We start from the raw sequence: 25,137 nt of genomic DNA, 5'->3' as shown, positions 1-25,137 counted from the left end.
ATATTTTTTCCACCACCATGTCCCTTTAGGGGCTCCGTACATTGCAGCTTGTAGCGTAGTAACAATTATTACAAATCATCATTGCTTTACATTTAAGTGGCTTAATTTATGCTGCTAATTTTGTTGTCACTGTTAGTTAGCTGCCATTCGGTTCAGAGTTCATATTTATTAAAGGGGTCATATAATGGTACATGCACTTTTACAAGTTGATTGTACTGAAATGTGTGTTGGCAGTGCCTGTACACAACCATCATAAAATGATAAAAATCCATCCAGTGTTTTTTTTTTTATCTTCTTATATGTTTCCTCCCATCTCAAATCAAGCTGTTCGAAATTGTGACGTCACAAAATCGACGCCCCTCCCACGATGGTTGATTGACAGCAGCGTTTCAACACAGACCCGCCCTCGTGAGCGAGCTGTCAATCATAGCACGCGCCGACCGGCGCGTTCATTGTTGATAGCTGGAACACTGAGTAGAATGGTGTCTAAGCGATTGTGGTGTTCTGTTCTTGGGTGTAATAAAGAACACAGCAGTCATTCCTAAATCCGTACAGCTGAAGACGCAGTGGCTGAGTTTGTTTTCGAAGGGAATATTCCCCACGATCAACGTCAATGCTTTCATGTTTGCGCGAATCATTTCACGAGACTGCTTTACAAAAGAGGATCAGTAAAAAGCTGGTTATTTGCTAAGAAGCTGCTCCTGAAAAAAGGATCAGTACCAACTATTCGTGTTCCTGCTGAACCTCCAGAAGAACTGAAGTGAGTGTAACTTTTATTGACCTTTATATTAATCTTTGCAAATCGCTTGCTGCACGCTTCACGATGAATGCGGCTGTTTTTACACTCAGGGTACATTACGGCATGTTTTCTATGTACGACGTTCTCAATATAATTCATAATCCCACGTTTATAATGAACAACGCGTTATGGTTATTGTGTTATTGTGTTACAAACGGTGTACGCACAGAACAGAGGGGCGGGGTGAGCAAAGCTCATTATCATTTAAAGACGCATGCACTTAAACGGCGTGCTGAAAACAGAGCTGTTTTTGAGCAGGTAAAATGAATGTTTTCTTACAATACTAATGAGAATTTTTAATTAAAGTATATTACAAACTTTTAATTTAGACCATAAAGAATCATATTAGCTTGTACAAAAATGACATTATATGACCCCTTTAACTTTTGTTGATATTACTATGTTTGAGATTTGTGCATGTGTTGAGGTATATGTGTAGCCTGACTACGTCAGACTTCGTACTTCCGCTCAATTTCAGTTCGCTTCAGTACTCAGTCTGAGATAGCGACCTGTCTATCAGTTTTCCTCCGGCCTGAACGAACAGAGGGCGGGCTGAGAGCCGTGACGTAGACGCTGATTGTACCGTGGATGCGTAGATTTACTTCACATAATCTGCAAAAGTCGTTCACTGCCATGTTCACTCCGGTATTTCGCTCGATAGTTTTGTTTTCGCATCATACATGTGTTTACAGTGGAAGTTAGATGCGGCTGAGCCAGCGCATAACACACGTCATAACCAAACGTTATGTGATTGGCTTACGGGTAACCAATGATTTTAAACTTCAGACCGCAAGTATTTTAAAGATAGGCTACTACTCTTTATTATGTACATGCATGAAGTTACCAAGTTTAACAAATCTGACACTGAACAATCCTTTGTAGGCTAGAACGTCCCATTTCACAACGCTCGGTTCCACATTCGCAGACTTGGAAGGCGTTGCCTTTGAAGTTTGCTTCCTTCGAAGGATGGAGCCTCTGATTTGGAACACAGCTAATGAGGTTTGTAGTTCCTTGAACTGTTAAATGCTAAACAATCTTAAGTTGCCTTGACAAGATTTTTTGAGCTCATTAGATGAACAAACATTTAAAAGTTTTCAGTTGTTAGTTGAGTTAGCCCAACAAATTGACTGTTAAAGGTTGTTTTATCTTTTAAGCTATGTAGGTTAAAAAAAAAATTAGTGTTAGCTAATTATGTTGTTTTGTGGACTTTCTAGGATTAGGATCTAAAAATCTAGTTTTTGGTAATTTTATTGTGCTTTTTCTCCTTAATCTTTCTCCGCTCTCGATGTTTCCCTCGCGCCGTCTCTCTGAGAGTGGATCTTGTTTGTATAAGGCATTTCTCTCTGTCAGCAGTGCTATGTTTAATTCTCGCTCACCAAGACCATGCCAACCCAAGCAAGAAGCCTACTATTGCTACTGTACTCTCTCTCTCTCATATACACACACACACATGCTCTCTCCTGCAGTAAAGTCACTGTTACCGTGTCTAAGTATGGTCAGAGGGATGGTCGTGTGGTCACTTTCCTCAAGTCTGTCTTCGTTCAGCTATATGAAGCCTGTATCCCACACTGTAACCATAATGTTCTGGGAGGTGCATGGGGAACGCTGTCAAAATGTTGTGTAAACAAAAGCATCTCTTTTAATAGAGCTACTCCCAAATTACACTAAACCAATAAGCCACAGAACAGACTCTGATTGCAAAAACAAACACACATACCGAGGCAGTAGCTTACGAACTTCTTAAGAAACGTTCTGCAAAGCGCCTGGGTTTATAGAGCGGCACAACAAGAGAAAAACACCAGCAGAGTAAATATGAAAGCCTCTAATTTTCAACTAATCTCTTTCATCCTTAGCCATCAAAAAATGTCATTCGAGGATCTTCTGACCATCTCCGCGCTGCTAAACACCAAGAAAACCTAAAAATAGCTTTACAGTAAGCCTGTATGTATGCACAGAGAGGGAAACATAATATTTAATAAAGACAGAAGTTGATATTTTTGTGCATGCTGCAATCTGCTCATGTTTTGACAGGATGTTCACATTTCAAAAAATATGTCTGGAAGAAAGAATAACACGTGTGTGTGTGTGTGTGTGTGTGTGTGTGTGTGTGTGTGTGTGTGTGTGTGTGTGTGTGTGTGTGTGTGTGTGTGTGTGTGTGTGTGTGTGTGTGTGTGTCATTCTTGCTTGAGACAAAAGCAGCTTTTAGCAGCATTGTGTAAAATAGCACCCAGATTTACACATGTATATAAACACGCACACAAATGTACTAAATTCAACACTGAATTGTTTGAAAAATCTTTAATTGTCATGTTTATCAGTGTAATGCTCTCTTCATCTCTGAAGGGAAAGATGGGATTTCACCATGTATTCTGTTCTTCTGCATAATTCTCATAAATGTACAGTAGAAGGGTCAAGGCCAAATAAGGATGTCTGTTTAAAACGCATGTGCCAGGTTTTTAGAAATGCAGTCTTTGTCGGTTTTGTACATTTTTGAGAAATTTTAATAGCATTTTCTATAAAAAGTTTGATTAATAACTCTACAAATGTCGAGTGGCGTAACCATCTAGTAAAATTAACATACTTTCCTTGCATCTTGACTACATGAGAGCACACCTTAATAATTATTTAAAAAGAAAATATTTAATGGTAAAAAATGGTATGTACACGCACACCTTTTCCTACAAATTTGGAAATATACATACATACATAGTATGCATGTATGTATATTTCCCCATTTGTAGGAAAAGGTGTGTGTAAAATCAAATATAAATATGGCATAAAAAATAATAATGACGCTTTTTTCTTCTTCTTCAAATGTTTATAATATTTTAAAACACAACTGCTAATAAAATATCATGCCATGCTCCAAAAAACTTATTTTCCCCTAAGAATTCAGCTTTTCATTAACACTTTGGCTTCAATAGTAATAATGACCTTGATTCATACTGACTCTGGCAGTTTTTTTTTTCCAGATGTTTATAATATTTTAAAACACAACTTCTAGTAAAATATCATGCCATGCTACTTATGCCAAAAGTATACTTTTTCAAGAATACAGCTTTTCGATGTCACTTTTTAACGATCTTGTTTTCCACGATGTTTTTGACATCCCACAAAAATAAATCTAAATTAATTTTAATTCAGAAATTGAAAACATGTTCAATAAAAATGTGTATTTGAGTAAATTTTTAAACAGATTTTTAATAACTGAGTAAGCATCACATTATTTGCCCACAAATAGAACCACAAAACATATATTAAAACACAAGAAAACAAAGAGTTAGACAGAATAAACATCTTAATGGTCAAATGTGTGCCATGAAAATACAAACAACTTCATGGTTAAATAAACAATCTTCATTTTAGTTGAACTATAACATGTTTAAAAGGTCATGTCCACTACCAAACTACAGATTTGTGGATTTTGTTTCATTTATAAAGAGTGCTGCCTCAGCCCTGCTTGCAGAAATCTTATCCAAATTGTGTTTTTGAGAAATGTTGCCTTACACGTCTTTATGAAGCCAGCACGACAGAAGTGTCATGTTGGCTGGGAATATCACATCCTCCGCAGGACCCGTCAAAGAACAATAGGTGTGATTGAATTGAGCGGGTGGGATTTGTGAGGTGACACTATAAAATTGCAATAGCAGAGTGTAATAGTGATTTACAGTGCAGGAAGCAAATGTCTACTACGGAAACATGCGTGTGCACGAGGCCGCTCACACACACACACACACACACACAGAGGCAGATTCTCTCACTTTTTCTCACAGATACTTACACATACTGTGAAGAAGTGTCTCATTGTTCTTTTCAGTGCCCGGGGGTAAAAGGTCGAGTGGAGTAAGTACAGTTATCAATCAAACCCTAAGCACTGAGATTCTCTCTCTGTGCGTTGTTCTGTTCTGCTTGCTGCAGGGTTTTACAGACGTTCCCTGGCAGGTGTCAAATACCAGCAGTGAGAAATAATTACTGTCCTGCTGAATTCAGCTCCACTTACTGCCTTTCCACACCTCCGTTCCCCCCATCTTTCACTCCTCCACTCAAGCCCCCAGTCTGCCGTTGTGCCGCACTTAGACAACTCTTCTCCGAAGCATACTGAAGTGGATGGTCTCTCAAGTAAAGAGCTTCTCTGTCAGTATCTGCATGCATGTGTGTGCGCAAGTGCTCGCATGTTTCCAAAATGTGTGTATGTGTGTGTCTACCTGCGTGTGTTGAGTCTCTGAGGGAGTGTCTTATTACCGGAGCCATTTTAGTGAAGCTGCGATCTGTCTCGGTGTATGCGTGTGTGCTCGTGGATTAATGTCACTTTGGGAGTATTGCATGACCAAGGCCGTAACACACAGTAGCACATGCGTCTGCCAGTAACTCCTGAAATACTGGGTCCCCACAGAGAACACACTGTGTGTGGACACAATAAGTAGGCCTTAGTGGGAGCTAAAGTCTCTGAATAATGGGAATGGGAAATCAATAAAACAGTTCTATTATACATGTCATGTTCTGTCTGTGGTTCTGTGCATTACCAATATCAGGAATGGGACTTTTTAGAAATGGATTCTGACATAATGGGAGTTTAGATGGGTTGAAAAATAAGAGGGTTTGGTGACATCAGGTCAAAAGTTGTTTCAAAGCCGTTTTTCTTTTAAAGTAGCATGCATATATTACGGAAGTAAATAGGGTCAGTGTTGATTTCATATTGACTTTAAAGGCACCCTGTGTAAGATTTTTGGATTAAGATATCCAAAAACCACAAGAACAATGTTATATATTTTGTTGATTGTACTTACATTATCCCAAATGTTTCTAAGAATGTTTAAATCCAGAGAAATAAGCAGTTGTAACCAGGACATGGACATGTCCGTGCGTCGCCTATCAATGACATCATAACCGCGTTACCCTCAATTTTTTTTCTTTTGTTGAAACCATGGAAACACCAAAGACGCTTTAATATATTATGTGTTTTATTTGACAGGTTAGCAACTGTTTGGATAGATTTGTAAGCCCCTTATTACCTTTTCAGTTTACTTCTGTGGGAAGGAGACCTTTGTACCAGTCGCACTGAGACATTTCAAATGATACCAAACATGTATAATACTAGATTATAATTGTTCATATTAAACCATATAGATTTTTGGGTGAATTCAGGTAGGGGTGGGTGAAGGGAATGATGTGTAAATTGGGAGGTGATCAACTCAAGTGTGATCTTGTCTCGATTGGGGATGGTAATATAGCAAAATAGTTCAAATGCTAATTTCCTTTGTTTTCTCAGAGAGTAGCCCTCTCTTCCAGTTTCTCCAGTCTTACACATTCATAGACAGAAAACTAATCATTGTTATATAGCTCAACACAGTTAGTCTTTTTGTTTAAATCTCGTTTTCTTGATTTACTGCGGGTACCATTTTTACCATGCCTAATATTGATCTAGCTCACTGCAGTGTGCAACAAGTGTCTCATATAGTAGCCGCCGAGCGAACGCATAGAGTAGCATTATAACAACATTCATCACACTCAAATGTATCTAATATGATAAAACAGCGCTGCGTTACCTCACATACGCATGACCGGAAGAAGCGGAAATGGCGTCTGTGGCATAATAAAAGCTCCACTGCTCTTGAGCTGTGTGTCGTGCTTGTCTCTCATTGCAATCGCTCCAGCGTCCTCGTTCCGCTCCAGCGGCTTTCATAATGTTAATAAATCTTCAATGCATTACCGGTCACCCATTGAATTCGATTTTTGCCCGAGTCCCGTCGTATTCTCCACTGGCTGTAGAGGTGAAGACAACAACTCCCATGATTCTGCGAAATCAAGGCGTCCTCGAGCTACGCCTTTGTTTTGAATAAACGACCTCTAGCGGCAAAAAATGACATAGTGTGCCTTTAATGCCATTTCTATCAGCAGTGTCTGTTGCATGCTGCTAATTATTATCATAGAAAATTTTTATAAAATATTTTATTTTTAAAATAAAAAGGGACTAGACCCCTTACTTCCAGTGAAGGGAAAACTTAATGCTTCAGCATACCAAGACGTTTTGGACAATGCTATTCTTCCAACTTTGTTGGAACAGTTTGGGGAAGGCCCTTTTCTATTCCCCCATGACTGTGCCCCAGTGCACAAAGCAAGGTCCACAAAGACCTTAAAGTTGGATGAGTATGGTATGGTAGAACTTTACGGTCCCATACAGAGCCCTTACCTCAATCCCATTTTATACCTTTGGGATGAACTGGAACGGAGCTAGCTAATTAAAGCATTTTTTAAAAATGTAAGATGCCAGCAGGACTTGGGTAATTGTGTACCTGTGAGCTTTTAATGACAAATTGGTTGTCAGTGTGATTGTGATGATTATAATAACTTCAATAGAAGTACTGCTAATTGATAACAGTGTTCTCTAGCAAACAAATCCAGACATGATTAATAAAACAGCATGTGACCTTCAGTCAGCACAGATGGTAAATATATTATTTTCTATCTGAAAATCTGTTGTATTCCCACACACATTTGATATCCTTCTAAAAATTGCTGCATCCGTCCAAATGAATAATAGAACGAGTCATCAGCTTTAGTCTGAGACAAGTCACAAGTAATTGCAACAGAGACAAAGTTTAAAGTACTACTATTCTTCCTAAAATGTTGAGTCTTAATGGAACAGTTCCCCCAAAAGTGAAAACGTTTTCTTTCTTCTGTGGAACAGAGAAGATTTTTACAGAATGTAGTTGCACTTTTCCCATCCAGTGCAGTTAGAACAGAGGCTCTCAAGCTGTCATTGAAAAAGAGCAGCTCACACAGTATGCAAAACATCTCATTTTGTTTTCCACACCAGAAAGATCATTGGGGTTTGAATGACATGAGGCTAAGTAAAAGATGGCAGAATTTTCATTTCTATATGGATTACCCTTTTGAGTCTGACTTGAGGTTTCTGAACGTTTCTGTAAATTGTGTAAGCTGAGAAACACAATCCCTGTGTTTAAATTTCACAAGATACAGTATACACAAGAAAATTATGCCCCAGAGAAATTAAGAAAGCATTTTTATTTCTTTGTTCTTTATTCTCTTTGAGCTCAAATATAAACACTGAACCCCTAAAAAACATTAAGCCTCAAGGTTTTTGCCTGCTGTTTGTTCACGTGTGTGTTTATGCTTTGTTGTATCCATCGTAACTCGCATAGTAAGCATATGCTGCACTTTCCACCTCTTTGCTAATTATAGTGTGAATGTTTTCCTGTTTGCAGTATTGGTTGTGTTTTCTTTAGTGATTTTGCTGGTTCATAGAGGTGTGTGTTTCATTGCACAACACTTTATCCGTAAACATTAAACCTTTTTAAAACGTATCTCTGGTAAACGTAAAGAGAAGAGTCATACACCTTAATGTCTGAGCGCTGACATGACATGGAGCAAAATACGTCTGCTATTACCTGTCATTTGACAAATTAAACACTTCAGTGGGCTTTAAAAGGGTTGTTTGTTCTTTGAATATCTTATTAAACTTGCAATTTGTCTCGGAAATAATAATTCTACCAGCTCCGGTTGGTAATTTGTAGCAAATAAGTTTGTTGCCTGAAGAGATTTTTATCTCACCAGATTTCATTCATCATGAAATGGAAGAGGAATGCATTTTTCAGAAAGAAAGTCAGCTAAGTAGGACACAGAGAGGGTTCGTTTAATAGATCATCCAGCTAGGGCTGTTTTGCATATGATGTATGGTTTTGTATAGCAATGGAAAAGAAGTAAAGCAAAATCACGCCACAGGTTACTTTTAGATGAATGTTGCAAGTTCTCTTTGTTTCTCTTCATTTGGTGTATTTATTCGTCCATGTGTGAGTTTACACAGTGTGAGGGCCCGCAGTAAACACAGACCCTCGGGCTCTGCTGGCTAATAAACACCTTTCCCTAGAAGATAAACTCGTAGTGTATATGGTACACCACGACTGTTATGCCTCGGCCGCTTTCAGGCTGTTCAGTGGTCCACAGTCTCCCACTGCACGCGTGTACAACATGTGGGCCAAACGACTGAGATTAACATCAGCAGTGTGTGAAAGTCTTTAAAAGAATATTTCACCCCCTCCCCCAAAAAATGAAAATTCTGTCAATATTCACAGTTTTTTATCATACAGTAAAACAGTTTTTCTCTGAATTTTGGCACGTCGCTCTGCATTGTCGCATTATTAAAATATGACCTTGACTTATTGTAACTCGTCAACATGGGTTTTCCACACCATTCAAGACGAGCCGTGCCTGCAAATTAAATAGGAATTCATACATTCTGAAATTGTTACATTTGTTATTTTTTTGAGTGTGTAGTGTACGTGCTTGTGCTTGCATTCACAGTAATCATTCATTAACAGTTTCTACACTCTATTGGAAAGTCTTAGCTGACAGTTCATTAGTTCTTGTCTGAGACAGATAAAACAGAAAAACAACACATGAGATGGAGGAACCTGTTTAAACAGCGTAAATACTTGAATCATGACAAAACATGATATGCCAACTTAGCTGTTGAGAAAGAATTAAAAACACACAGCTATTTATAGCTCCTACTTTTTCCATTCTGTTTACAGTAACTATCAATCTGAAGTTACTTCCTACATGAGCTGAAAAGGTAGGAATTATTAAAGCTGCTTTTCTCTGCCAACATTTAAACTAATTAAAATATTTCCCTACTCAATATGCACAGGAAATAAGACATTAAGTTGTAAGTAAGTTGTAAATAAATTTCCCTGAAAGGAGTAACACTGTGTCTCTGTGGTGCTATCAAATGATTTGTTTGATCAATACAACCTGCCTGACAACAGCAACAAATGGTGTGAGTTTGGGGCGTGGCTATCTGTTTGTCTAACCAATGGCAGATGAGAGTGTTTAAGGAAACTTGTTTGAAAACAGTCATAAGCTGTTCTCGACTTAGCCAGGATTTAACAGATCGGCAAAGATTTGCCACTTGAAGTCGGGGAGGAGTTGACGCTCGTGCGGCTTTTGCACACTGTCACAAATAAAGTGGATTAGATGAAATATTTTTTAACAACATAAGCTTATACTATTTACATACATGCTTATTTTAATAAGAATTATACAATATAACATTAAGATTACATGGAAAAAACATGGATTTGTAACCATCAGTGGAACAGAAGGTGTCAGAATAAACATAAAACACATCATCGTTGTCATCTTTGAATTCAGCCAATCGTAAAACAGTTAGTTATTAGTTCTCTAGAGAAACTGCGCTGACTGAGCCAAATTCTCTCAAATCGCTCTCATGGTACTTTGATGGCATACGTCACTGTGATGTGGGGTTGGCAGCATCTCAAGTTAGACAAAATTGCTAACCAACATGCACTGCTTCAAGTCAGACACCAATCAGTCTGCGCAGCGCCGCATGAAGTCGAACATTTCGTTATTTTTGATGTTCAGTTTGGTGATGCTGGGGCCGCAGAAATGACACAATTCACACATTTATCTATTTTATTTTTAAGACAAATTAAAACCTAAATAAACAGTAAAATAAATAGTAAGCATAAATTTAAATAGTATAGCACTAAACAAAATCTCACCTCACAAGAGAAAATAAAAACAAATGGAAAAGAAAATAACGTAAAAAAGCAATGCAATACAGGAAAGTGAGAAATGGGGCAAAAGAAAGGAAAACTAGAGCTCGGCAGGAGAGAAAGAGTGAATTGAGACTGACCCGAACACTGCTGCCCACAGCCATCAGATTGGCAGCGCTCACTCTGTAATGATGGCAATTTATTTCAATTAAATCGCCCCATTATTGTTGTAAAATCGTTAGCATGGCGTCTGGGCGATTAACACGCTATGCAAAGAATCATGTAGACCAAGACAAATTAACATCCTCTCATTCGTGTTCACTCCCCCCACTCCTAACTAATAACCTTCTAATCAAGCCTCAGTCTCCCCATTAGCCTCATTTGTTTACATGTAACTCATATTAACCCGTTCCCTTGAACACACTAATACAATACAGTCTCTGTGCCATCTGTAATTATAATAATTGTGCCGTATGGATTTTAAAACCACAGCATTCGATGTCATAAAACGTGCTTATAAGACATACATAAACGTGTTAATGGTTCTGAGTTGTTTCCTGAAAGGCCTGAAAAAAAGACACCATTCCTGTCTGTTTGGCTTGTGTGACGGCTGCTTCAATAATGATTTGATTCATGGACACGAAACTTAAAATGTGCAACAGAACGACAAAGTGTGTCCCGCTCAAGTTTTTCCAACCCTCCCCTGCCTTTCTTTTTTTATTATGTCTGCTTGGCACATATATCTCCTCTCGCACTGACAGAGAAGAGGAGTGAAACCGAAAGAGGGGGAGGAAAGGCAAAAAAGTGTGGCGAGACAGTTTATAACATGCAATTTTAATGCAGCTGCGAGCTCAATTTAATATTGCAACATCCATTTCACATAATCTCTTAAAATGAGATTTTCAAATCAGAGCTCTCACACTTATATGCTGAATACGGTAAAGCCGCACTGCGATTTGCAAAACAAACAGGTTTTAGTTGGCAATCCAAACACTCAGTCTAATGAGCGTAAGTTCTGCTGTGACACATGAAAACACAATGTATTTCAACTTGATTCACATGTAACACCCTTAGGCCTGGTTTCACAGACAGGGCTTAGATTAAGCCAGGATTAGGCCTTAGTTCAATTAGGACATTTGAGTAGATTTCATAAACATGCCTTAGAACGTGCTTTCAGTTAAAACAGCTCAAACATGCATTTTAGTCTGGTACTAGGTATAAGCCTTGTCTGTGAAACCGGGGGTAAATGTCTTATCCGTTCAAAGTTGAGTCTGTACAAAACAAAACTTACTGATTGTCTAACATTAAGGAGTGTCTGGAAGGTTACAAGATACGGAGAGGTTTCCCTGAGCTTTTCTCTGGCAAACGGTTCGCTCAGGCCCTGCCTCCTCGTACCCAGCATTAGCGTCTCAGCTAACGGCTAGCGCCCAGCAGATTCCTTTCTGATTACTGCTGCCGTCTAAGAGGTGAGGGGTTACAGTGTTTATAAAAGACATCAACACTACTGTACTTCAGGCAATTACACCTAAATATAAACCAAATTGAGGAGAAAAAAACACTCAAGGGGTGTCTCAATCTGCCGTGGGGAGCTAGCTGACTGTTTTAATCCAGTGCCAAGCACTATTTTAAAGCATATGTCCTCCAGGGATTAGCCGTGACATGATAACTCACCACTTCAAAATAACCGGGAGACTGCAAAGAAACCCGCCGCTGTTCAGTGAGTCGAAAGAGAGGGCAAAGGTCAGGTGAAAGTTTAGCGCTAAATGCAGGGATGTTTGATGTAATCTGCTGATGTCCTAGGTTATATTGTGCACCGTTACGTAAGGTGAACGAAATGTGTTCCATCACGTGGGGGGTTTTTAGTGATAGATGATCCTTTCTGGAGCTGAAATGAGAGAACGAGAACAACAAAAACACACACTTTGTAATATCCTTCAGCTGATATGGAATGCTGATAATTTGACATGAGAAAATCACAGAATGAAAGCACTTTACAATAAGGTTTTGTATATTACATAATGCATTACATGGTTTATATATTTTCATATGCATTCATACAGTATGTAGACATATGTATCAGGAGCTAACAATAAACAACAGTTTTTTACAGCATTTATGAATGTAACACATTTAGTGCATCTTAACAAAATATATATGTATTTTATTTTGAAAAGTGAAAAATGAAAGGCAACATGCCCCCATCAGATTTACACTGATTTTCTGTTGATGTTAAATCCACAAAAATGTGTCCTATAGTCAAGCAGTTACATCAGAAGTAACTTAAATTACAGAAAAAAAAGGGAAAAGTAATTAAATTACAGTAATTAAATACATAGTAATGCTTTACACCCAACAATGCACTATATAAAGTACTATATTACTTATTTTTCACAAGGGAATGCATGCATTAACATTGCAGAATTTGATGTGACTTTTGTGTTTTCCATAAGGCATTGAATAGGAAATACACGTTATGGAGAAAAAATATGGCAACAAACAAATGGAAACTCAACAAACAAACAAAACTCTCTTTCTCTCACTTGCTCTGCCCTTTTCTGTGGCTCATGAGTCACTGCTCATGACCATTCTGACAACAGCAAGACATATTTACTTTATAACAGCATTAGCAAAAACCAGTATATGAGAAAAAGGAGGGGGCCTGAATGTCTGAGGAGGAGGAAAGCAAGAGAAATGAAGAGAGAAGGACATAAAGTAGATGGAGGAGTATTGGCACAGGTAACAAAATGAAGACAAGCTTTCATATTTGAGAGTTAAATTGTATTTTGTGTGCTTACAGCTTGATGTATGACATTACAGTGTGGGAATGTGTTTCAGGGAAGGAGATTTACTGCGTAAATATTTTAAATGCTTCTCTCTCTCTCTCTCTCTCTCTCTCTCTCTCTCTCTCGTTTTATCTCACTGCAGGGGCTGTTATGTGCTAAGATGGAAAAAAGTTTAATGTCACCATAAAAAGTGGTTAACTGAGGTGTAATGGTCTGTGTATTTATGTCCATTAAAAAAGGCACAGCCAACACTTTGGACAAATGCATTCTGGGACATTAGCAATTGAAACCATACTGGAGTATCATGTTCTCACATGGGACATGGGCTCTTCAGGTCTTTCTGACAGGCTGTCCCAGTGCCGTAATAGTCTCAGGTACAGATGGAAGTGGCTGTATGTGCGGAGTGCGTGTGTCTAGTCAATGTCTTCAGGCAGAGCTCAGGGCAGAACATCTGAATCCCTTCCAAACTGCATGGACTCACTTTAATTTATTCCTATGATTTTGCTCATGGAATATTGAGTGCTTTCAGTGAACCCGCTGTGGGTGGACTGGCATTTTCAGCATTATTATATAGGATGCAAACTGTAGGCTCAAAGCCATATGCGATTCCTTTGTCCTCTGATTCTTCCGGTTATATTAGCTGAAAAAAGCCAAACAACATTAGTATCTGTGTAGGCTGGGCAAAAAAAGAAATCTGTTCAAACTATACCAGGAGGCAACAAGCTATGAGAGGCTGTGTTAAATAAGACACCAATGTTCAATTTATAGTTACATTTATTCAAATTAATAATTAATAATTTTATTTAAATTGTTGTGCCCTTGTAATCTTCAATCAAAATAGCTTCCTCTCCCTCTTGCAGCTCACTCACATGAGGTCACAGCAATAGCAAACCACAACCATCCAATCAATTCCCAATGGACAAAATCATGACCCGCCCTACATTTTTTCTTGTTCAAGGAGCCATTTCACTCTGATATACATCACAATAGAGAAGAAAAGACTATCGCAGCATCCATTTCAGGCTGACTTTAATAAAGGAAATTTGTGGTTTAATATCCCATTAATATCCACCTTCTTTCGCATTGCAGAAGTTATCTATTTTCTGTAAATTTGCAAGATTTTCAATTCATTCGTCGCTAGGTAAATTACTAGAAGATTAATAAAGTTCAGTATACGGTAAAATATTTGCGTTATAAACCGGTGTGTTTATATTTATGATAATAAATTAAAAATAATATACTAGTTTGTTTCAGGAAGCGAATGACATCCGGAACCTTCACACATTCAAGTTACAAATGGCTGCACCATGATCTTTAAATTAAAATAAGGTTGAATTCCAGAAAATGCCACTCTTTTTCTCCATAGGGAATAAACAATAAGGAAATTTTAAACTTAATATAAATAAACTTATTGGGAATTTTAAAGATAAGTTATAAACTTTTAAAGCAGAATACTGTGAGCAGCACGGTTGTTAACCATTGGTATATGCTTTTGATGAAACCATCTGCCTGCATCATTTCAACTTATTTTTTAAAATAATCATCCATCAGTGGAAACTACATTACCCATTATTCTGCATAAAAATCTCCACCAATCAGAGAGTTGAAACCATTGTTGTATATACATAGATTCCTCATTAGTGGCTGTTTTAATGGCTCTATATGTAATCCGTCCACCATATTGGAACAGTCAAAGCCAGTTCGTGAACATTTGAGAGCAAGTTGACTACGTCTGCAAACGTAGTTAGACGCATGTATGAATATCTATGAAATAGACCAAGACAAAGACATCAGATAACACAACATTAAACATTAAAAAGTTATCATAGTAACTAATAGACCATATCTTTTCTGAGTGTCAACTTAATTTGGATGAATTCAATGTTCTAAAATGCAGGTATTTGTACAGTAAACAGATTTTACTTTTTAAATGTCACTGATGTTTGTTGTGGCAGCTTAGGAATATTATTAAATATTTAGGCTAAGTCTCATCTGTCAGCTTATGCTTTGACAGATGAGTCAAGACAAAAACAGTTCAGGGAAGCAACTCAGTAAATCTCTTTCAAGAGGTGGACCTACAGACACTCAAACTTTAATGACAGATAAACAGATTTTCAGTTATGCCCTCAGAGCTTACAAACATATGAAGGCATAAAATTCATCCATAAAATGTTTTAATAAAGTTTATATAAATAAATAGATGCTAAATTAAATTAGCATGACATTTTTTTTACTTTGAAACATCAAATGTATTTATTCCCCCTTAAAATAGGGATTTTTGTCTGACACAAAGTCATACAATAATGTCCTAATTTTGACTGTTGATCTGTTGAATTGATATTTAACTCAGTGTTTATTGCTAGAAAATAACAAAATCACACCAATCAGAGTTTTAGACATGTTCCAAATCTGGCTAAATAATCATATTGATTGGAACAATGGCAGTTGCATAACTGATATGAAATGAATAACATCTGAAAATGTGGTTTGTTTGCACACGTACCAGGTTGTTTTGTAAGTGGTTTGTATAATTATGAGTTACTTGGGCCTAAATCTGCACATTTCCTTACCAACGGCATGTTAAAACAACATGCATAGTTTGTTTATGTATTCTACGCAGCGTCAAACAGGATTTTTTTTGCTTCTCTCTGCTTGATTTCATCACTGTCTCAGTTGGTTATCTTGCAGTTGCTTTAAGCCCTTGCAATATGTGAAAAGTTTTGAAAGCAAGTTTGTGTTTGAGGCACAAAGACGACAGGCAGGGTAAATGATTTAACACAAAACCACAAGAGCCCTTTCTCTCTCTCTCTTCCTCTCTCCCTCTCTGAACTCGTTTGGTAGGTTCTTGCATGCCTTTTTACTGACTGTATGAAACTGTGCAGAATTATAATTAATTAGTGGTTGGAAAAAAATAGCGACTGTTTGGCTTAAAGTAAATTATATGGTAGGCTTCCAGAAAAAGGGCCAGCGAGAGAAAGGGTGACCTGCCGCAACACAAAAAAACAGACACTCACACACATGCACACTCTCACATATGCCTATATAAAACTACATTTAGATTTCCCTGAAACTCCACATAAACACACACACCGCATTTAGATTTCCCTGCATTGTGGCATACATTAAACATACATGGTTAAACGGAGGCTATGACGGATGGAGGATGTATGAAGGTGAAGTGGGGTTCAGAGAACACACACACCCTTTCAGTTATACGCATGCCAAAGATGCAAAACTGAGTGGACGTACATACGTCCGAGGGAGATGTGCTGTACATGTAGGACTAGAAGAACATGTGAGTGGAGATTGTCTGTCCAAAACTGCGTAAATGCGTTTTAAGTCCTGCGTTGAATTAATACCTATATTGCACCATATAGGCGTAGACTAAATCTTACGCCTAGTCAAAGGTAGGTCAGTGAAAAGTCATGACTACTGATTTTAATAAAGACAGAACTTTAATTTCACGGTAAAGGCAATGAACCTGCGAACCAACAAAATCTTTTACTTTAGTTTTCAAATTTCCAATAAAAAAATGCCTAGAGTGATCATTATATAAAACACAACAGAAAAAAAACATGAGAAATTTCTTAATAACTTAACAACTTTAACTAAAAATATATACAAGCTTAGAGAAAATATTCTGATAATAGGGTTTTCTGTGGATGAGTAACAAGCGATATATAGCAATCGTTAAGATGGGTGTGTCTTCTGCACACTGCACTGCAGACACAACTGACCTAACAAAATGTCTGTACATAATTATGTCAGAACTATTTAATATGAGCACATATCTGGGGTTATTAGCTGACATCGTATACCATTTATCTTTCTCAGAGGGACAGTATACTTGGAAATATAATTTTATGTCTTTAAGTCAGCAAGCAATATAGCAAGCCAATTGTTTAAATTAAGTAAAGCAATATTATATAACACAATTACATAACAAATGTGAATAACTGTAGGCCTAAGGTACAATGTGAGTAAGGTTGTATGCACATTAAAAACAAATAATTTTTATTCAGATTTCAGATTGAGTGCTTTGTTAGGCTTGTAGCTCGCTCACACTTAAGGGACAATTCCCGACTTTAAAATAAATAGGCTAACTATGTACATGCACGTTTGCATTGCACAGGGAGATTAGGTATAAAAACGCTGATTCTTTAGGCAATGTTTACACATTGAAATCAGATGGTGACTTCACTTGTTGTGATGTTATGACTATTAATAGCAAAATCTGAATGGCATCTTAATATAACTGGGCGTAATTGGGCCTGGTCTTAGTTTTAGTTTGTGCAACAGGTGTAAATATTTGTCAGAAGGCTTTATGTAGCTAAGACCAGTGTAGAGCTTGAACCCAACTTTTTCACTTCCAGCTGGTGCAACCGGCCCTTGGACATCAGATTTTTGGGCGGTTGCTTAGCAGTTGTTGGCACGTTGTTTGGCAGCTGCTGCGGTGTTCTAGGTGGTTGCTACGGTGTTCTGGGGTTTGTTAGGGTGCTCTGAGGGGTTGCTAGGGTGTTAATGTTAATATATATGTATGTATGTATGTATGTCATTTATTTTTATTTTTATTTATTTTTACCAGCCATGAAACGTAGATTAATCCTTATTAAAGTTACAAAAGTTATTCAGTCATGAGCAATGAGTGATTGTTCTTTGTCTTTTGTTGTTTGATTAACATTAAAAACAGACATAGGAGAATTAGGCTGCTGTCACTTTAAGAGCTAATTCACGGATCCAATATACTGTTACACATGCGTTATACTGGTACCGTGGTACGTTTACGTTCAGTTAAGACATAACTTACTATGTTTATGAGGATACTTTTATAATTTTGTTTGAATATGTCTGTTCAAGCGCAAGAAGACCTGAAAGAGAGCTCATTCAGTATTCGCAGTAGGGCTGGACCCGAATATTCGAATATTCGTTCGGTGAGTTGGTATTCGATTTGAAAATTTGACATTTGAATATTCGTTTTTTTTTTTTTTTTTTTTTTTGCACACCTGGGATCCCCTGCAAAACGGTTCTCATTCGGCTTGAATGCTGCGTGGCGTGTCCGTTTTTATTTCGGCTCCTATGTTAACAGGTTGGAGTTCGCACACTGCCTGCATGCTAGAAATAGAACCAACGCCTAAAAGTGTTCCAATGGGTGTGTTCTCTGGCTAGAGAGCAGAACAGCGGAGTTTGTATGGACCGAAGTGCATGCCTGAGCTTGTGTTTTGGGTTAAGCTGCGTTGCTTTGACATTGTGGAAAATAGAATAATAGAATTAAAATGTATTATCCTTTTTACCCATTATTATGAACCTAAATTAATCTCGTTTTTAATTTAACTTAATTTCGTTTTTCTTTATTTAAATTTCGTTTTTTCTTTATTTAAATTTCGTTTTTCTTTGTTTAAATTTCGTTTTTTCTTTATTTAAATTTAATTTTTCTTTATTTCAATTTAATTTTTCTTTATTTAAATCGACCCTTTACTGTGTCAGTAATTTGTTAGTCAGAAAAATATTACACTACCTTAAAAGTATTGCTTAATTTAACAGACCTGTGTGTGTGCGTTTTATATCACTAGTGCAGTGTCCGTTCTCGGAGCATATAAGCCCTGTCCGCGTGAGGCGCGCCGCTTCCCGCTCGCGCTGTTCTGTAGTTTACTAAAAGTTTATTAATTCTGAATGTGTCGCGTCTCGCGTGTCCATCTATATTGCACCAAATGCTACACTGCACCCCCTTGTGAAGTGGATTGGATGAACGGTTCTCGAAATAATAAAAATGCAAACGGACAAACCGACACATAGAGATTCCTGCCTTTATTCGAGCGAATAATATGTTCAGCACCCTCTCTCCAAAGCTTCGAATATTCGATGTTCATTACTACCGAAGCTTCGAAGCTCAAAAAATGGTATTCGGACCAGCCCTAATTAGCAGTATTCAGTAACGAAATGAGTTCGCTTTTGCGTCTTCTTGAGCTTGAATATTTAAATCAGCAAGGCTTAAACTTGATGCAGCACTGTTGCATTGTTAGAGTTTATAAATGTTTATAAATGTTTGCTGGCCAACTGGTGATTGACACTGTTTCATATACTCACCAACACCTATTTATACTCTCGTTTGTCGCTTGGCGAGTAGCCTATACATTTTTGGCCATGCTTTCTAACATTTACAGATGGAGAATCTCGCAATATCAAACTAGGCTCTACTGTATATCGACTTAAATGTTATTGCCACATCCTATATTGTTTATAAAATGTTTTATTGAAATATCATACAAACTCGATATACCGCCTAACCCTAGTCAATTGTGTATTTTAGGCAGTTGCTATGGGTGTTCTTGTGGTTTCCATGGGGTTCTGGGTTGACATTGACAGATTGACAAGGCTTTTCAATCTAAACAACCTTTTTTGTGTGTGTAAATCTATGGGATTTTTCTAATCTATTTCTGTTTTTTTTTTTTTTTTTTCTGCCATGTGAAAATCGCAGAGCCGATCAAGCACATCTCTGCTTAAAAAGCAGCATGATTTGAGGGATCACTGGTGTGTGTATACAAACCTTGTGGGATAAGTTATACGCAAAATTTTCTTCCTAAAAAAGAAGAATGATGAATTGAAGTGATGCTTTGCTTCACAAGCAGCACTAATAAGAACATATACACTTTACTGAACATTGACATATCCACATACATACACAGACCTCTCGACACACACACACACACATACACTCTGCTGTGACTTAAACATTTTCTGAAATCAGACCCTGTCGCTGTCTTTCTTTTTTTCCCAATGTAGATATTGGCCACTACCATACACACACCATCTCTGCCTTACAAGCTGAGATAGAGCTACACCAAAGAGATTAGTGGTTTGTGAATGTGTGTGTGTCTGTCCGCTTTGGTGCACTTAGTCTTGCTCTGGGTTGTGTTGTTTATTTAAACTGGAAACGTTTTGATTAATGTGGTGCCCTGAGTGCTGTGGCACAGTGCAGATAAGTACACACACACACACACACACACACACACACACACACACACACACACACACACACACACACACACACACACACACACACACACACACACACACACACACACACATATCCAGACAGATAACTGCTTTCTTTCCCTGTCAGTGAAGGGAGTTAAAAGAACTCTTTGAAAGTGAGAGCGGTTTGCGATGTGCGTACACACACATACACATGTTTGAGGGCTTTGATTTTCCACTCAGTGACTGCTGACCTCTAAATATTTACAGTGGTTGGCACATGAGGTGCCCGGTTGTGAGTGTGAGTGTGTTTCGATTGGACCAAGCAAATGTTGCCCTTCTTGTCTTGTGTCTTTCTCGAATATACAAAGCTTAAACCTCACAGGCTACCAAACTTTTTTTTTAATATGCTCAATAAAAGCATTTAATTTTATTTTTCTTTATGAACTTTATGAAACATATATTCACAAATTTTCATCGCATTCCCTGGTAAATTGCATTTTTGCTTTTTAGTACATATCTCTTGTGAAAAAGTGAGCTTAATTGTATTGAATATGCATTTGTAGTGTACATTCAGATAATGTACTTGCAGATAATACAATATTAATGAAATAAAGGTGGATTTGAAGTGCCTTCTCAACATGTCGACAACACGAAACATTCTTCCAGGCCTCAGCTACAACTACAGTGTTTGAGGGCTGGTCAAAGACGTTGTTTGCTAGCAGCCAATGAAGACCACTGGTTGGCGTTATGCAAATCTGTTTCGTCAAATCAAATCATTGTTACGTTGGTATGTAACAGGAAGTGAGACTGGAATTGCTGATGATTCGTTTTGGCTGTTTGGAGTTCATAAGAGCGTCATCTTCTCAGTTCTCACACATGCGTCGTGGCGCTCTCGTGAACCAACATGACATCATGACTTTGCGTAAACATACACGCCACTTTCAAGTCAAGTGGCGTGTTATTTATACGCATTTTGAGCTATCCGCGTGTATGTCCACGCCGAAACGAACCGTCATCTTCCGCGTGTATGTCTACGCCGTTAAACGTCAGAGTGATTCCGCGTGTATGTGTACGCCGTTAAATGTCCGAGCGAAACTGAGCAAAATGTATATCTACATCTGGAGAGCAATATTTTTTTTCCTAGGATGGTAGGGGAACACTCATAAATGGTATTAACCCCAGTGACGGGTAGGTTTAGGGACGCGGTTGGGGTAGGTCATATATATTTATACAGTAATGTAACGTTAAGTCACCGGCGTTGATAAACACGCTGAAAATCGATTATGCGTGTTGATAACACGCCAAAAATGGAAATACGAATTGGCTTGTCATACATACGCCATTTCATGAGATCAGTCTGCGTGAACTCACGTCAGAGGCCCACACAGAAGAAAATGAATAGTTGAATAAAGTCGTTATTTTTGTTGCTTTTTGCGCACAATAAGTATTCTCGTCACTTGATAAACTTAAGGTTGAGCCACTGTAGTCACCTGGACTATTTTAAAAATGTCTTTACTAACTTTTCTGGGCCGCCAGAAGGAAATTACATAGAAGCCTATGAAGGAGTGAGCCATCTCTCAGATTTCATCAAAAATATCTTCATTTGTGTTCCGAAGAAGAACGAAAGTATTAATGGGTTGGAACAACGTGAGGGTGAGTCATTACTGACAGAATTTTCATTTTTGGGGGATCTAACTCTTTAAGTTGAACAATTAATCCGTGCAAGTTAATACTCAGAAAGAAAATAGTTTGCCGTGGTAATCTTTAATCAAAATCTGAAAAGTTACTTCCGGTCTGGAATGGCGTTCCTTTTCCGATTATGTCAGTTTGACTGCTTGGGTTGAAAACGCTTAACCACTCCCCTCCAACCGTTAGTCTGCTATAGGCGAGAGATGGAGAGGAGGTGAGCTAAAATAAAACCCTGCCCTCTGTTCAATATTCCGATTCACTTAAAAATATGTCACAACACTGAAGTAAAATAATTTGCTTCAGCTAATTGCATTTACTGTAAATTTAAGCGTGTTCAAAAAAATTACATTCAATTCACACTTAAGTATATTCTTTGAAAGTAAATAATTTCAATAATAACTCTTTTTGAAAAAGTATGCTAAAGTGTTTTTTTATTTTTATTTTTTACAAGGGATGCTAAGTGTGCATTTCAGCATATCTCATATATTAGATATCTAACTCATTTGACCCCATTATGTGTGTGTGTGTGTGTGTGTGTGTGTGTGTGTGTGTGTGTGTGTGTGTGTGTGTGTGTGTGTGTGTGTGTGTGTGTGTGTAGCTGTTATTGCTCCTGTGTGATATAATTTGCTGCATTTTACAGCTGTTGCTCTGGATGGGCTGCTGTTCAGCTTAAGCCCATTAACTTTAACAAGGCAAAGGCACACACTCACACATATTTAGATTCAGAAGCAATTTCGGACATCATTTTACACACTCCCAAACAGATCAAAAAAAGATATAGAGGCACACACAGAAGTAGGAGTGTTGTGTTTTACTGCTGTGTGCGTGTTTGTGTACGTGTTGTTGGCACACTGGCAGTGCCAAGCGTACAGTGGAAGCGTTTCTGGCGTGCTGGTAACCCAGGGGTGCTATAAACCACCGTAAAAAAATTTTCTCGGAATGTTGATGAATCGTTTGTGTATGCTGCACACTTTCTATTGTTTCTCTGCTTCTCTCACATTCATTGTTCTTTCTCCATGTTGCATCCCTGCTATTTGGCAGTAAAGCTGAAGCCGCTGTGAGCCGCATAGATGGACGACATATAGCCTACAGTAGAAAAGCAGAACAATAATTTGAAAATCACACTTAAATTATGGTTCATAAGTTGGGAACGGATGAGTCAGATTAATTTAGCCATACCCTGCCAAATTCAGCCCTGCAGTTATGTTTAAAATACTGTTAATCTTTTTGCAGATTTTCTTAATAAAATGCCTCAAGAAGTGGAGTGTGTGCAAAACCTTAGCTTGGATTACTGGATCCCCTGTGGTAAGATTTACTGCTAAATTGTAACACTTTTAGTATATGCCTATATTTTTGGTTGATGGAACGGTCTCAATTGACCTGCAGGTTGTGATGAATGATGTTTGATGATTGAAATGCACAACTAGTTAAGATTATACCCAAATAAGCACAGTGCAGTGCTCTCATCACTTTTTTTCCCTCTGTTGTCTGTGTTTCTTTGGCCTGATTCTGCCTCTCACAGTCAAACAGATAATATAATTCGCTGTTACACTGTAAAATGTAAAAATGTGTGTAAAAATAGAGCTTTTTGTACCTTATCTGATTGTAATGTGTGAATATCAACTGGTAGGACAACTGTTGGCAATAAAAAGATCATGTACACAAGTCCCAGTGATGACGTAAAGTCAGAGATATAAGTGTCTTTGGCTTGTGTAATTACCTTTTGTACAGTAGTTGAATTGAATAACATTTTGATTTGAATAAAAACAGTTCATTTAGATATTACCATATGAACCACATTCATTTTTCATGTTTTGAAAGAATGTTCCCAAGGCTGCATTTATTTAATAAAAATACAGTAAAAACTATCTGTTTTCTATTTGAATATATTATAAAATGTAATTTATTCCAGTGATGCAAAGCTTAATTTTCAGCAGCCATTACTCTAGTCTTCATTGTCACATGATCCTTCAGAAAAGTTAATTGAAACAAATTTTACTTTATTTCTCGATTGCTGACTTGTAAGATATAAACTTCTTTTTTTTTTTTTTTAGAATTGAGTTTATATTTCACAATTCTGACTAAACACTCAGTGTCACTCTGACTAAACACTCTGACTAAACACCCCAAACTAAACACTCTGACTTAAAATCTAAGTTTTCTAACTTCCTAACTTCCTGCCTGAATGAACATCATAATTCCCGCTGAAATGGGTGGGGTTGTATGACGTTTGATCCAGGAAGGCGTGTTAAGGGCGGGGTTTAGGGCAGCGCTGCAGGGCTAATGGCCCGGCAGTGGAAACGCAAGCCCGGTGCTTGAGGCCCGAGGCCACTGGCCCGGCTCGGCTCGCTGTTAGCCCTAGCCCGGCCCTGGCCCGACAGTGGAAACGCGGCTATTGTGTTGTGATGGAATAAGCATTTGACACAGCCATTAGTTTTCCTTACAATATTAGAAGATTCAACTTGACAGACAACATCAAAACAAGCAAGTCTAAAATAATCTATTTAAAAAAAATCGATTTTGGTCCAAGAGTTGGCCATAGTTTGTTCCTATTCAGCCAACGTAATCGAAACATGTAATGAAAATAAAAACAATGGATTAAATGAAAATCAATGTGTCGCATTTTGTTTCCCCTGGACCTGTAATGGAAGGTCAAATAAATGTAACATAAGTAACCATGGAAACAGCAAAAGTATGCTGTCGAAAATAAATCATTTTCCTCATCCACTGACACTTTGCCCTTTAAATTGATTTTTTTTAATAGAATCACATTAAAACATCTCCCTGTTTTTCAGAAACATGACCACATGTTTGTCCGTGGCCTTCAGGTTATTTAAAGCATATATTGAATTTATAGTACTCTTTCAAATCTATATTCTGTATTTTTAGTGGCCTTCCTCTCCTCATCTTCAGACAAAAAACACACACACACACACACACACACACACACACACACACACACACACACACACACACACACATACATACATATGACGACAGTATAAGCTTTGTAGCATTAGAACAAAGAGTTGAAAAGTGAGATAAAAAGTGAATTTCTGAGGCTGGATATTTAATGGTGCTGTGTGGGCTTCTTCGGTCTCAGTGGAGGCTGTGAACACTGCAGGAGTGTGGAGAGGGTCCAGATGGAATTGCCCAAACGAACCCAAACTCAAAGGAGCTTCAGTCGCCTCCCAATGAAATACAGAACCAGTCAGACATAATCAGCTCCTGTCACATCACAATGGAAACCAGCAAACGTACAGAAACTGCACCGTGAATATGCTACAATCACGTCTTTTATTTTAAAGTGTCGTCTTTTTATAGACATGAATTAGGAATCCAAGGTGATTTGTTT

This window comes from Leuciscus leuciscus, assembly GCF_965113295.1.
Source record: "Leuciscus leuciscus genome assembly, chromosome: 22".
In the NCBI taxonomy this organism is placed as follows: Eukaryota; Metazoa; Chordata; class Actinopteri; order Cypriniformes; family Leuciscidae; genus Leuciscus; species Leuciscus leuciscus.
Note: the sequence above shows the minus strand (reverse complement) of the source record.